The sequence below is a fragment of the Aotus nancymaae genome, unplaced genomic scaffold, assembly GCF_030222135.1.
Source record: "Aotus nancymaae isolate 86718 unplaced genomic scaffold, 86718_ANA_hifiasm-v0.15.2.pri h1tg000108l, whole genome shotgun sequence".
Classification (NCBI taxonomy): domain Eukaryota; kingdom Metazoa; phylum Chordata; class Mammalia; order Primates; family Aotidae; genus Aotus; species Aotus nancymaae.
The window spans coordinates 19,104,629-19,121,399 of record NW_026988523.1 but is presented as its reverse complement, the minus strand read 5'-3'; positions in this window follow the sequence as shown (position 1 = coordinate 19,121,399).

The following is a 16,771-nucleotide window of genomic DNA, read 5'->3' as shown; positions in this document are numbered from 1 at the left end:
TTTAATTGTTTTTTGTCACTTAACACAGTTACCCAAATACCATTTCACTCCTAAATATGTCAGACCCACACTCTTTGGATATGCTAATCAAGTGATAAAAAATGAATACCTTAATACAAAATCTAAATAATATGTGCTACAAGATGATATGGGTTTAGTCTAGCATTAGCTCTGTGATTATACAAGTAAAACTCCACCACCGAAAAAATCCTGGCCAAAACAACGTTCTCCAAATTGGCACTTAAAATGTGCCCTGCAGGCCACTGGAGGACTGCAAAATAACACAGTCATGACGATATCAGTAAATTATTTGAGAGTAAGTGCTTAGAAACCTTTATTGCATTATGGCACTGCTGAGACATCCAAGAAGACAATCCTTTTTCTGTTCATTCATTATTATTTTGTTATTTTAAAGTCTTCATCCCTCAAAGGATCAAAGGAAAAAAATACAGATAATTTGAGAAGCACAAAGTGTTGCTTCCTGATAAGGTTTGGCTGTGTCCCCACCCAAATCTCATCGTGAATTTTAACCCCCATAATCCCCACATGTCATGGGAGAGACCTAGTGAGAGGTAATTGAATCATGGAGGCAATTTCCCATATCCTGTTCTTATGATAGTGAGTGAGTTCTCACAAGATGTGATGGTTTTATAGGCATCTGGCACTTCCCCTGCTGGCGCTCATTCTCTCCCCTGTCACCCTGTGAAGAGGTGCCTTCTGTCATGATTGTAAGTTTTCTGAGGCATCCCCACCTATGCAGAATGGTGAGTCTATTAAACCTCTTTTCTTTATATATTACCCAAGTCTCAGGTATTTCTCCATAGCAGGGTGAGAACAGACTAATACACTTACCTTTATTTGTTCAGGCAAATTATTTAGTGGCAATCAAAATGTACTTATGATGTTCAAGGCATTATGTGGTAATAAATAACAGATCATTTTTCAGCAATAGAATATCCTACGTGAATACATACTATTTTTAAGTGACCTTGAAGACATTAATCACATAATTTCACTGATTGAATTCTCGGTTAGTAGATCCATATTAGTAAATCCAATCTCTTTTTCTTTTCTTTCTTCCTTTCATTTTCTTTTTCCTCACCCCCACCCTCACATTTTTGGAGAACGAGGGCATCCTAAGAGTAACTGATAGTTGACCTTCTAACCATTTGGCTTTTCATGGATATCTACAGTTCACATCTATTAATAATTTTATTTAATATTGAGATAAAATCCTCTTGCAATGGGTCTAATAAAATGTGTGATATTTCAGCTGTTGTTCCACACTGATCATACCCTGACTAGAATGTGATCACAGATCTAGGCCTTCACTGCAAGTGGCTGGTAGTCCCTGGAGGTTACTTCTCAAAAAACGGTTTAAGTGATTTTTGTTAATGAACTTGTTGAAGCTTAGTTAAGGAGAAACGCTTTATGTATACAGACAATTCTCCAACCTCCTCCATAGCACAGAGGATCACAAAGTCATGAATTTGCTCAGAAAATGTCCACATTAGAGCACAGAAAAATCTACTAAGGCATTCAAATGTGACCATCAGCCCCCCTACTGTTATTTAGAAAGGAAGCCACTTACCAAAACCTTGGTATTTTCAAACGGGCCCATGAGTTTCGACTTCATGCCAATTTACTTCCTCCGCCATTAGTTTTTCCTTTTTCAGAAAAACTTGACTGTCATGAAAAATAAGACAAATATCAGGAGGAACCCATTAATCTCACATTTATAAGAACTGCTGTAGCACATTTTCTCACACAAATGTAGAAATATCTATCATGCATAATCTTAACCTAAAGATTTTGTGAAGGTGGTACTTTTTTCCCAATCTAGCAAAAAAGTGTTATGAAATGAGAAAAAAGTTGTGCTACAATAAAAGTACATGTTTAAAAATTTATTCTCATTAGACTGTAAATACACCTTAAATAGGTTATTAATAATTTTATTATAATATGCATGGAAGAGCCAAACATAATCAAAATGCCTGCTGCATTTCCATGAAGACAAATCTTGGCTGTTTTCAACCTGTTGACTGCTTCTCCTTGAATATACATATACTCCGAGGCATTGTTCTCAATTATATACCAGTTTCCTCACTTGCCATGACTTACAATATTTCACCTCTATAATTTTTGCTTTGAAAATTTCAGGAGAAACTGATTCTGTAATGTTATGATGATCAGATGCAGACTGTCTTGTTAGGTTCACATTATGCCGAAGAAGGAAAAAATGTGTTTTTTAAAAGTTCTTGAGCATCTAGCATTACAAACAATAAAGGTCAGTTCTGTTGAAATGATGGAAGTTTCACTGCCTATTACTTCACAAAAATATTTATATATGCTTCTTTTTCCCAAAAATCACATTTCCTTGCAGTGTGACATGACTTATACATGTCTTCACAGCAAGCTAACCTCCTTTCAAGTTTTACTAATGTTGTATCTATCACTTGGTAAGCAATTTCTTTTGTTGATTATAGAATTTATTGAAATCATTTGATTAATTGCAATTCCTTGTTTTGTTTGAAGTAGAAGATATATTTGCTATCAATATATTTTAGCCACAGGTAATTTTGACATTCCCCTATTTAATTTTTACAACCTCACTGGGTCATGGCTAGCTTTATTTTAGTTGTTTTTAATGTAGTCATTGAATCACTTATATCCCATAATTAAAATACTTGAGGCTAACTTGTATTACCTCCAAATTTTTGTCAGATTAAAAGAGGTCTTTTCTAAATGCCAATTAGATATGATATTAAAGTTGTATTAGTCTCTTCTTTCTACTGCTTCTTGTTATCCTCCAAAATTGAAACTTAAGCTTGAACTTCACTTTCCTGTCTCTCTGAGATAATGCTCTTTCTGGTTTAGATCTCTGCACAGGCTGCAGGGAAGCCCAACAATTGAGTTTCAAAGTCTCAACTCTCATGGTCAGCCATTGTTTCTCAATGCCCAGCACTGACACATTTTTCCTATTTCCTAAGGTTGAATTATTTCCTGCCTGCCTGCCTGCCTGCCTGCCTTCCTTCCTTTCTTCCTGCCTTCCATCCATCTTTCTCCTCACTCTCACTCTTGCTCTCTCCTTTCATTTCCTTTTCAGCCTTAACTTCCAGAAAATGTTCTAGTCCCATGAACTATTATACCTGTGTTCTGAACCCTGGTTTCCAGTCCAGTCAATTCTTTTCCTTTAGGCCATTTTCTATCTCCATGAATTCCTTGCTTATCTTGGCTAACACACACTCAGTGGGTTCATCCTAGTTCACTCTGACAGCTCTACATAACTTCAGATCTTTTGGTAGCAGGGCTTGGGACAAAAGTTTCACCTCCAAGATATTGTTGATATCCTACTCAGCAAACAGCATTAACAAGAAGAGTTATCATAAATGTGGGGTGAATAGAGAGGACAGAAAGAGGCAGCAGGCTACAGGGAGGAGCCGGGTTAGGAAAGACCAGATAGTGTATTTGGAAGACTATGAGAGAATCAGTTTGCTCAGAACATTTGTACAGGGATACATTTAGAGAGAATTTTGAAGACTCAAATGAAGAACAGAATATGATCACTCTGTAAGGCGGTGGGACAAACTGAATTCTTTGCTACCTTGGCCGCTGATCAAAGGACAGTCCTAGGAGCTAGACAGTGTTGATTTGTCCATTGTTTCACTCTATGTATCCATATGAGGGAGATCTAATGACACTATAGTGGGGATAGATGTGTCCCTCATAAAAAAAATTCTGTTATTATTTTGTAGGATACAGGGTCAAAGTTATGTTTACACAAACACATATATGCACACATATGCATACCTTGAGACAGGGTCTCCCTCTGTCATCAAGGCTGGAGTGTAGTGCTATGATTATAGTTCACTGCAGCCTTGAACTACTGAGCTCAGGAGATCATCTTGCCTCAGCCTCCTAAGTTACGAGGAGTATAGGTATGTATCAACACATCTGGTTAATTTTTTTATTAAATATGAAATCTTACTATGTTGTCCAGGCTTGAACTCCTGGCCTCAAAGGATCCTTCACCTCTGCCTCACAAAGTGGTGGGATCACAGGCATGAGCCACTATGTCTGGCACGTGTGTGTGTGTGTGTGTGTACATATGTACAAATTGGTGGAATAAGAAAAATATAATTTTTGTGGAGTTATTTTCCAAATTTTCAACACAATTTATGAAACCACAAAACCACCTTCTTGCCAAATCCTCCATCCTTACCAATATTTATTCCACTCACAGCCTTCCTCTTCACTCCATGTGGGCAGAGCAAGTAGAAACTGAAATCAGATATGCTTTCTCTACTTTATGAAGTCACCATAAACTAAGCAATTGAGAAAATCACTATATTAAAAGAGAGCATTAGTTTTTAGAATTTATAAGATCAAAAACTGAATTGAGAGAAGATTGGAGAATGAGGCTAGGTGGTTATTAGGCAAATGATCTCCATCCCCTTACCTACCCAATGAAGCTTTTGGGACAATTACCAGACTCTTCAACAAAGTGTTGAATAAAATTGTATCAAGGCCCACGGGGTCTTGGGAATTGTGACGTATGAACATATGTCAATTCCTAATACACTAATTGGAAAAGGAAATGGGTTTTAATTAGACCTATCTCTGAGGGTCTCTTGAACTTTATTTTATATACATAGCTATGTAGATGTGGGGTAGGTATCTGAAAAATGTCAGAGTTCCTTTAGGAAGAAGAAGATTGTGGAAAGGAATATTATGCAAAAAACCACCAGAGTCTTCTACGGGTCAATATGCTTACTCCTAATTTATAAATGAGAACACTAAGGTTGGATGTGTTTATTAAACTAGCCAAAGTTTCAAAGTCTCTTATGTGCAGAGTCAGAATTAAAATTAGATTTGTCAGACAGAAAAGTCTCAATGAGTTTTACCACTTCTGAAAAAGAGGCTTTCAAAGAGAACACCAGAATATCTGACTAAAAACACTGTATTCTAATCCTTTAAATTTGGAAGGTCATTTGTTATTCTCTTCACTGAAGAGAATGATTAATATAATTGACAGAATTTAAGACTCAGAAACTATGGGTAATTTAAAAACAATGAGAAGTTTGGGCAAGGTGGGTCATGCTTATAATCCCAACACTTTGGGAGGCTGAGGTGGAAGGATTGCTTGAGTCCAGGAGTTTGAGGCTACAGTGAGCTGTGATTGTGCCACTACACTCCAGTCTCGGCAACAGAGCAAGACTCTGTCACACACACACACACACACACACACGCACACACACACACACATACATACACAAAAGTTCGGGCAAGGTGGCTCACGCCTGTAATCCCAGCATTTTGGGAGGCCAAGGCAGGCGGATCACCTGAGATCAGGGGTTCAAGACCAGCCTGGCCAACATGGTGAAACCCCTTCTCTACTAAAAATTTGCCACGTGTGGTGGCGGACAACTGTAATCTCAACTATCTCAGGAGGTGGAGGCAGGGGACTCACTTGATCCCAGATGGTGGAGGTTGCAATGAGCCGATATCATGCTGCTGCACTCCAGCCTAGGCAACAGAGTGAGACTCAGTCTCCAATCAATCAATCAATCAATCAAAGACAAAACAACTATGATGTGTTAACTAAAATCTGGCACCAGATTCTAGGCAATGAGAAAAATCTCTGAAAAGCAGTTTAAAATTACCTCAATACTTATCTGATATAGACCATTCATCTTGCTCTTTCCCTAGAAAAAATGACTTTTTATTTTAAAAACTGCCTTTTTTATTTAAAATAAAAAAGTACTAGCAATAACAATGGTCCTGGTTCTTGACCTAGGGAAACATATGGGATGGTATAGCAAAAGGTAAAATTTCCTATAAAGCTGTGCATTTAATGACTTGTTTTTCTTTAAACCTGTGCTGTGTGGCTTTTCCCAGGCTGAGACTCACATTGTATTCATATGAAGTTTTTATATTGGCATTTTGTTTGTTTTGTTCAAAGGAGTGCCCGCTCTCATTAAAATAACAGGTAATTGGAATTACAATTTTATATTCAACATCCTTATCAAGAAGATTATAAACCAACATGGTCTGGTGGGACACTAATATCAGCACCAAAATCTTTGCAATTTGATAAGTGTAAGAGAAGAAGCCTGAACAGAAATCCCTCCAAGTTCCATGAATGGACATGGCAAGGCAATCTGCTAGTTCATAAGAACATAGAAATAGAGTGACCCTATTTATTTCTGTGATGCTATAGTTTGTATGAGTAAAACAATTGAGCAATTACAATGCAGCGTGATGTGGATATATAGGAGGGATACATAATTCAACATAAATAAAGAGCGCTTATGAGACGTTTCTGGGGAGAAATGTTTACATAAAGCTCTAAAGACAACAGATAGGCAAGAAGGCAATGAGCATTCCACACTGTTAGAGCACAAACATGACTGATGGGGAACATCTAGCATGCATGGTAGGCAGTTTGTCATTTTGGCGTTTATTTCCAGAACACAGATTGAGTTTGGAGAGACTGGGCGGGTCCAGATGCCAAGGGATCTTTGGTACCAAGTTAAAGAATTAGATATTATGTTTTGATAACTAGGTGATATAACCAAATTTGCATTAGTGAAGACAATTTTAGTAACACTGTTGAGGGTGATTTGGAGGGAGATTATAACCTCAGGCAGGGGGATTTGATATAAATTTACTGTAGTCTTTTTAACTGAGAAATGATGAAGCTCTAAATGAAGTCAGAAACAAAGAGAAATAAAGAGGAGATCGAGTGATTAATCGTATATTGGGTGTAAGGGAAGAGCCAAAGATGCTTCCTAGTTTGGAAAACTGAGTAGATAGTAATGTAAATTACCAATAACAAAATTATGAGGAAGAATGAAGCATGGAGGGGAAAATCAGTGAGTTTGATTTGGGACATGTTGAATGTGAAGAACAGATACATGATTGCCTGCAGCTGTTCAGTAGAGAGTTGAAAGTGTATGCTGGAGATTCAAAGAGAGGTATCCATTTGATGGAAGTTGAATCTTTTCAAAGAATTTGATTACTCAGGTAATGTACTTTTAAAAAAGCATGACATTTCAGAAGGAATCATACTTTTAAGGCTTAGGTTGATGGTGAGTCTGGAGAAAACAAAATCAGATTGGTTGCACAAAATGGAAAGAAATGAATTGGGAGAGATAAATCTAAAGGCACTGTCAAACAGTAAACAAGCTAGTAAGTACATTGATTTTATTCATGCTATTGCAAAAGAGAGACCATGCCAGATGTCAAGTTCAATGTGGTTTGTTTTAGACTCTTTTTTTGAGACAGTCTCTCTCTGTGGCTCAGGTTGATGTGCAATGGCGTGATCTTGCCTCTCTGCAACCTGTGCTTCCCAGGTTCAAGCAATTCACCCACCTCTGCCTCCCAAATAGCTAAGACTCCAGGCATGCACCACTATGCCTAGTTTTTTTTTTTTTTTTTTTTTTTTTTTTTTTAAGTAGAGACAGCATTTTGCCATGTTGGCCAGGCCGGTCTTGAATTCCTGACCTCAAGTGATCTGCCTGCTTAGGTCTCCCAAAGTGCTGGGATTACAGACGTGAGCCACTGCACCTGGCCTGTCTTAGATTTTTACAGGGAGGAGTTATAGTGACTTACAATTGTTAAGTTTATGTGTGATCTCTAATTAAAGAGTGGTAAAATTTTGACCATAAAGTTCAATGTCACTGAGATCAAGGAAGAAAAGAGTTTTAAGAATAAGTAAGTGCTTATAAGTTAAATCAATTTTTTTTTCAACTTTTAGGTTCGGGGGTACATGTGCAGGTTTTTTACATGGGTAAATTGCATGTCACTGAGACTTGGTATACTAATGATTCCATCACCAAGGTACTGAGCATAGTACTCAATAGGTAGTTCTTTTAACTCACTCTCCCCTCCCAATATCTCCCCTTCAGTAGCCCCCAGTGGCTATTATTGCCATCTTTATGTCCCTATTTACCCAGTGTCTAGCTCCAACTTACAAGTGAGTGTATGTAGTATTTGGTTTTCCATTCCTGTATGAATTTGCTTAGGATAATGGCCTCCAGCTGTGCCCATGTTGATTGAAAAGACATGATTTTATTCCTTTTTATGGCTGTGTGGTATTCCATTTTGTATATGTACCATATTTTCTTTATTCAGTTCACCATTGATGGGCAAGTAGGTTGATTTCATGTCTTTGCTACTGTGAATGCTGCTGCATTGAACATAAGAGTGCTTGTGTCACCGGGCGCAGTGGCTCACGCCTGTAATCCCAGCACTTTGGGTGGCCGAGGCAGGTGGAACACTTGAGGTCAGGAGTTCAAGATCAGCCGCTGGCCAACATGGTGAAACTCCATCTCTACTAAAAATACAAAAATTAGTCAGGCATGGTGGTGGGCACCTGTAATTCCAGTTACTTGGGAAGCTGAAGCAGGTGAATCTCTTGAACCCAGAAGGCAGAGGCTACAGTGAGCCGAGATCGTGCCAATGTACTCCAGCCTTGGCAACAGAACAAGACTCCATTAAAAACAAATGCTTCTGTCTATTTCATAGAATAATTTATTTTCCTTTGGGTATATACCCAATAGTGGGATTGCTAGGTCAAATGGTAGTTCTGTAACCAGTAGCATTTCTATACATCAATAACGTCCCAGCTGACAGCCAAATTAAGAATGCAATCCCATTTACAATAACCTGAAAATGGACAAAATAACTAGGAATACAGTTAACCAAGGAAGTGAAAGATCTCTACAGTGAGATTACAAAACTCTGATAAAAGAAAACAGACACAACACAAACAAATGACGTGACATTTCATGCTCATAGATAGAAAGTAGCAATATTGTTAAAATGGCCATACTGCCCAAAGCACTTTACAGACTCAATGCTATATCTATGAAACTACCAAAGTCATTTTTCAAAGAATTAGAAAAACCTATTCTAAAATACATATGGAACAACAACAACAACAAAAGCCTGAATACCCAAAGAAATTCTAAGCTAAAAGAACAAAGCCAGAAGCTTCACACTACCTAACTTCAAGCTATGCTACAAGGATATAATAACCAAAACAGCACGATACTGGTACAAAAAACAGACACACTGACAAATGGAACGCGATAAAGAACTGAAATGAAGCCACACACCTACAACCATCTGATCTTTAACAAACTTGACAACAAGTAAATGGGGAAGTACTCTCTAATAAGTGCTGATGGGATAACTGGCTAGTTATATGCAGAAGATTGAAACCAGACCACTTTCTTTCACCATACACCAAAACTAGATCAAGGAGGATTAAAGATTTGAATGTAAGTCCTAAAATCCTAAAAACCCTAGAAGAAAACCTAGGAAATACCATTCTGGACATGGGTCATGACAAAGAGTTTAAGTTTCCAAAAGCAATTGCAACAGAAACAGAAGTTGACAAGTGTGATCTAATTAAACTAAAGAGCTTCTGCACAGCAAAATAAACTATCAATAAACACACAACCTACAGAATGGGAGAAGACATTCACAAACTACACATCTGACAAAGGTCTAATGTCCAGAACCTGTAAAGAACTTAAAACAATTCAAGAAAAAAAATAAATGACCTCATTAAAAAGTGGGCAAAGGACAGATGACATACTTGTGGCCAACAAATACATGGGGAAAAATGCTCAAAATCACTAATCATTAGAGAAATGTGAATCAAAACCATAATGTGATACTAGGTCATACCAGTCAGAATGGGTATCATAAAAAAGTGAAAAAATAACAGATGTTGGCCAAGTTGTGGAAAAAAGGGACCACTTACATGTTGTTGATGGGAACGTAAATTAGTTCAGCCACTGCAGAAAGCAGAGTGGAGATTTATCAAAGAACTTAAAACAATTTATTTAATTCAAATGAACACTGAGAAAAGAATCCTTCCTTCAACTAGATAATCAAAAGTGAGGTTGGAATGAGTAGTGTGAGAAGAACAGTAAGCACACAAGTCAAACTGCATGTGGTATGTAATAGGAGTGATACGTGAAAAATCAAAACTGTGTTTTCTCACAAATTTATTTAATAAATTGTTGGGTGGAGGTAATTAGTAAGTATACTGGAATCAAAGGAAGATGACGCCATATTTGGATAGGCAGAAAGCAGGTAATGTAAAACGGATTAAGGATGTTATTTTTATAAATTTGAATTGTCCAATCATGTAATCAAAATTTAGTATGGACCAGAAAAACATATATATAATTCTCTACAGGTAAATTAAGACATCAAAGATATAGTTAGGACAATGAAAAATTTGGGGAAATAATAAGTAGATTCATGGAATGCACATCTAACAAAATAATCATTATTTAATTTAATAATTATTAAATTTTTAAATGTAATATTAATAAATCTAATTAATGAATTAATAATTACAGTACTATTTATTATAGTTACTAAAAATAAATATTTAAATATTTAAATGATAAGGGACATTAATTGATGTATTTTTCTTATGGATCACAAACCAGGTTAGGACTTTGATAAATGGAACCAATGTGGGAGGGAAATTTAAATGATAAAACATAAAAATGCTGAACTGTGTGAGATAGTAAAGACATTTAATAGCATAGAGCAAGAGTTACAGCATGTTTGTACCTCGATTGCAAAGACCTTTCTCTCCCATTGGAACTAGTTATTTTTAATATATCCCATTGTAACAGCAAGTGGAACACAAAGTGCTTAGAATTAAAAAAGGCTGCAGGTGACAAGGCCATGTAAGCAGACAATGAAATATCCTCAGAGAGATTAATGGGAAATATTTGGCAAACATAGTGAAATTACAAACACCCCCAGGAAGACTCAATTCTCAAAGTAAACTTTGAGAAATTGTACATCTAGGGATAGATTTCTATGAGCAAGAAGAGTTGATTAAACTGAATGTTATATCAGTCCATGAATCTCTACGTTAGTTCCATATTATACAATTAGAGCAGAAATATAAATACACATTGTCAATATTATATAGGAAGGAAGGCTCTCATAAATTTTAACTTACCCTCACACTTAGGGGTTGCTAAATTGTTAGCCAAAAACCATCAATGATCCAAGTCCTGACACACTCAGGAATTTGTTTAATCTTATATTGTTAAAGTTCTATTATCTATCCTATGTTTTTATTTGCTTATTTGTTTATTTTGCTTTGTTTTGCCTAATGCTTGTCTGTATCAGGTTATTTCTTGATTATATCAGGGTTTCCATTTGATATTTAATATTTCTATTGACAGAAAACCAAAGAATCTTGAAAGAAAATGTTAGACAAATGAGTTTTTTTCTTTGATGAAAAATAAGTTCATGTGCATTATACATTGCTGTTAGGACTGCAAAACGTTTTAAAGCATATAGAAAGGAATTAATGATAGAAATATAAAATAAGAAGGTCATCCCCTTTTACAATGGATTCTGAGTCTATGTATTTGTTCTAAAAAATAACTTGAAATTACACAAGAAAAAATGCTTTGGGCTAAAAGATATTTACTGAAGAGATAAAAATTGAAAATAAGCCCAATTTGTAACTACAGGAACATGAAGTCTATGTACTTGACTGAATAGTATACAGACATTAAAATATTGTATATAATTAGCCTCCTAGCATAGTAAACTGCCAGTGTTACATAAAAAAGAAACACTATATATCACATGTATATAGATATATGTGATTACAATTATATAAAACAACAAAATGACAAGAAATATAAGAAAATGTTTCCTGTAGGTGACTTCTCTGTAAGACCATGGGTATTCTGCCATTTTTTTCTTGATTTATGTATTTCCACATTTTCTACATGAACATGTACTATTATATACAAATATAAACCTACATTGTGTTTTTTAATAATAAAAATGGTGTCCTTCATTGAGCCCATATAGGAAGAATCTGCAAACTGCTGTTAGTGACAAGCAATTGTTGGTATAAGCATATGCTGATCATGGCACCTGAGGTATGTATAATTAAAATTATTTTCTTGAACTTCTGAGATCCAAAAATCATTGATAAATTCAAATGTATTAAGTTGATTCATTAGTACATGAAGCTGTTACTTCCTTTGAAGCTATCATGGCTGATATCAATGTCTAATTTCACTAATCTCCTGAGAAGGCCCAGGAGAAATAGGGTCAAGAAAAGAAATGTTCTTTAATGAATAAAGGAGGAAAGAAATTTCTGAAGCATGGGACTTGGGTTAGGAAAACCGGTTAGGAGATGTATTTTTGTAAGCCAAATCCTAAATACTACCAGTTGTAAGACTCATTATTACTTAATGTATGACTACAAAATTTAAAATGCTGTCAACTAAACCACAACACAATGCTAATCATAACTTGGAATTTGTATTTTTTTACTCATTGTAAAAGCTATGGTGGATTTTCTTACACATAGATTTTATCACATATCTCTCTTATGCATATGTAAAAAGGAAAATAGAAAAAAATGAACTTTTAATATGCTTCTAACATTACTTGCCAACAAGCATATGAAAAAATGCTCATTACTAATCATTAAAGAAATGCAAATCAAAACCACAATGAGATAGCATCTCAAACCAGTCAGAATGGCTATCATTAAAAAGTCAAAAACTAACAGATGCTGGTGAGGTTGTAGAGAAAACAGAACACTTATACACTGTTGGTGGGAATGTAAATTAGTTCAGCCATTGTGGAAAGCAGTGTGTCAATTCCTCAAAGAACTTAAAATAGATTTACTATTCAACCCAGTAATTCCATTATTGGGTATATACCTAAAGTAATATAAATTATTCTATCATAAAACATATACATGCATATCTTTATCACAATAGCAAAGACTAAAATCAACCTGAATGCCCATCAACAGTAGACTGAATAAATAAAATGTGATATATAAAAATACACTGTGGAATATTATGCAGCCACGAAAAAGAATGCTTTTTTTTTTTTCAGGAACACAAATAGAGCTGGAGGCATCATCCTAAACAAATTAACGCAGAAAGAGAAAACCAAATACGGCATGTTCTCACTTATAAACTTATAAGTACACACTAAACAATGAGAACATGTGGACACATAAAGGGGAACAACGGAGATTAGGGCCTATTGAGGGTAGAGAGTGGGAGAAAAGAGAGGAACAAAAAAACTATCTATTGGATACTATGCTTATTACCTGGGTAACAAAATAATCTATACATCAAAGCCTCATGACGTGCAGTGTGCCTATATAACAAACCTGCACCTGTACCCCTGAACCTAAAATAAAAGTTTTAAAAATACATTACTTTCAGAGTCTGATTCTTCTGAATGATTTTTCAACTCAGAGTTATTTATGTCTATGTTTTTTCACAAGACTAGCATATAAACTGGCAATAGAATTTTCTTCTAAGTTTTCCAAATTTTGATACCATCACTTTCTTGATTATATTAGAAGGTGACACATAGTCTTTCCTTAAGTGGTTTTAAAATGGTTTGTATACAGAAACACTGAGGGAGCATCATTGTCTAATTAGAAATAATAGCCAAGTTCACATATGCAGTAGTACTCAACAACAATGCTGACTAGCCAGCAGTGACAATAAGCTCCTAGACATAATAAAGTTTATCCCAATTTTACAGGAGTTAATTTTTTTAAGTACCTCAGAATCTGTGAAATAAGGTAACAGAACATAAGATAGTAGGATAGTAAATACCATGTTGATCCCAGTGGCAGGAATACACATGAGCAGGGGCAGTTTGGTAGTTCAGGTGGATTAAAAAAGAAAGACAAATGGTCACTAATGATAAATTTGCATACTTAACTTTCTGAAGTAAGCATAGCTGGTGCAATTATTTCCATTTTATTATAGAGAAATGAACCCAGTGATTTATATAGACTAAGGACTAATCTAAGTCTTATGATTTCTGGAACAATGTGTGTTACTCTTTCATCACAAACATATCCACTAAAAGGGATACAGAATTAATTAACATATAGAGATACGGTAATTACTCGATAAAAGGGATATGATACTGAATATACATACACAATACCAATTGAAGGGATATAACAAAAACAATATCCAACAAAATATACAAACAAAACAGTATACCAACCAAAGGGATGTAACATTAATAAAACGAGCTAAATATTTAATTACGTACTTAAAAAATGAGTAAAACAGATGTTAACTATAACTCTTTGGTTACCTTAAATACATAGTTGTTCAAAATACCAAACCAATGCATGCATTTTTTACATTATTAATGCTTGAAGATGTATGTATTTTATCGCATCACTGTAAAGCTCCTCTCTACCTCTGTTTATTCTTTCTCTATTAATGTGCCTTTAAATTTGGTTCCTCTAAGCTTATTTCCTTCCTGCTAGCTTTACTTTTTGCCTTCCTCTATTTCTGGCTTTGTGAAGGTCTCTTTAGTCATCATGCCATTCTACTAATTAAGCTCAAGCCTGAAAGTTTTGCTGACTTTTAAATTACATGCTAATTTAGCTTTTAACTGCTTTCTACATATTATATCTTATATGACCCTGATATAATGACTTCCTGTTTGCATTTTATACATCTGCTTGAAGTGGGATTTTAACATCATATACTTTTATTGGTATCTATACAATCACCACTTTATTGCCGCTATCATCTTTCAGCAGCATTCTTTATTTCACCTCTATTGATGTATACTTGACAAAAATGGTATATATTTAAGATTAACATTGTTATTTTGATATGCCTATTCATTGTGAAATGCTTATCAAAATAAAGATAATTAGCATATTCATCACCTCATGGAGTTAGGGTTGTTTTTTTTTTTTTTGTGTGTGTGTGTGTGTGTGTGTATGATCAGAATGCTTAAGGCCAACTCTCAGCAAATGTAAGTATACAATATGGTGTTATTAACTACAGTCACCATGCTAAACATTAGACCTCCAGAATGTATTCATCTCACATAAGTAAATGTTTCCATCCTTTGTCCAAGAACTTTCTATGTTATTTATTAGACTTTGAAATTTCTTTTGAAATACAATAACATTAATTATAATACGCATATAATTAAATATGCAATTATTCATCTTACAGGTATAAATCTTTTAATATTTATCTTTTAATTTCAAAAAATGCACCATCATAAGGAAGTAGAAATAGGATTAAGTTTCTTTGCGGTTGAGAAGCTTAAAATAATTATAATAATGTATTACAATTTTAAAAATTGAATTATGGTGTTCCTTTCTTTGTTGTTAGCTTCATTGATCTACCCATTATGCTGCTTTTCTTCCAAGAAGTTGGGAGAAAAGGAATATTTGTGTAGCTATTTGGAAGATTAATAAAGTGTAGCTGGTTATTTGTAATCAGGGTTCTGTTGGCTTCCAGATCTATTTCAATAGCTTGCACAATTCAGCAACCATGAGGGATGCTAGTAGAATATTTAATAAAGAAGGTTATATTCAGAATGCACTATATTTTCTTCCTGACAACATAAATAGAATTATCCTGAGCAATTAAATATTCACACAAAAGGAAGACAAGAAATCCTTGGACAAGAAAGTTAAAGATTATGATATTTAAAACCTGCAGCGGTGACATGTGTGATTGTTCTCTTGGCTATAATTTGTTCAGGTGTTTTTATCAGGCAAGGGCATCTAAAATGCATTGTAAATTGAAGGAGTAGTAAGGTGTGCAAACAGTAGATTTGTAAAACTCCATGACAATGAGAAATAAAAATGCATATTACCAGCATGTAAGAAAAATAAATGAATGTAATGAAATAAGACAAATGAAATATAATTATATTTCTTCATATGCAAATTGTGTGATTTTAGTGTTGAAATAATTAGACTTGAAATAAATGTAATCATTAAGGGAAAGAATTAAGAATCTGGGATTAGTGATAAATATACATAAATGGGGAAAAGTACCCAAGGCCTCTGGAAATTTAAAAATTTTACTCTCAAGAGCTTGAAAAATATATAGATATTAATGAAAAAAAGTCCTCTATAAAATTCTACTATAATACCACCTTTGTAGCCCAGATACAAAAGCACAGCTTGGTTTGCTAAGAAATGCAGTAGTCAGGGTTATTAGATTTTTTTTTTTTAACTCCAGTATACATTTCATCTTGAAATCTCTCTGAATTAGTATTTGGGCTTCTGCTGAAAATAAATTATCCTGCTAGTCCTTTTTATGGTGTATCAATTTATTTTCATCACAGCTGACTCTATCTGAACCCAAAGCTGTAAGGACTGGTGATGATTTCCGAGATGTTTTTCAGAAAATCTTTGTTAAAAGCTGACATGTCCTCTTTAGACACTTCAACTTTCCTAGTGATAAAAAATAATGATAGAAAAAAATAATTGGACTAGTTTCCTGGGTCTACTTATCTGATCAGTTAAAAGTGTAAATATTATTTGTAGATACAACCTAAGTAATCTCTTCTTTTGTAAATACCTTAACTTCATCATCTAATTTATCTTGCTTAAGGTCTTCTGTCTCTCTTAGAATAACTTAAAAAGAGGCAAGCATAAATAATTCATCATTAAATACTAACAAAATAAAAGCAAAGTTCAATGTAAATTTCCATTTGGACCTAGAATTTTCTTTAGGTATACCCAAATACATATCAACCTGATTATTATTATTTCATCTAATTAAAATTAGTTTTAAGAACTTAGTTTATGTTAATATAAGACTAAAATGTTTGAAGATTTGGGGTAACGCATTAATTTATTAAAAATTCTTTCCAATCAGTTCAAGTTTTCTATAACTTTTCCCTAAAGATGACCTCTGACTTCTTTCAGAGTTCCATGCAGGTA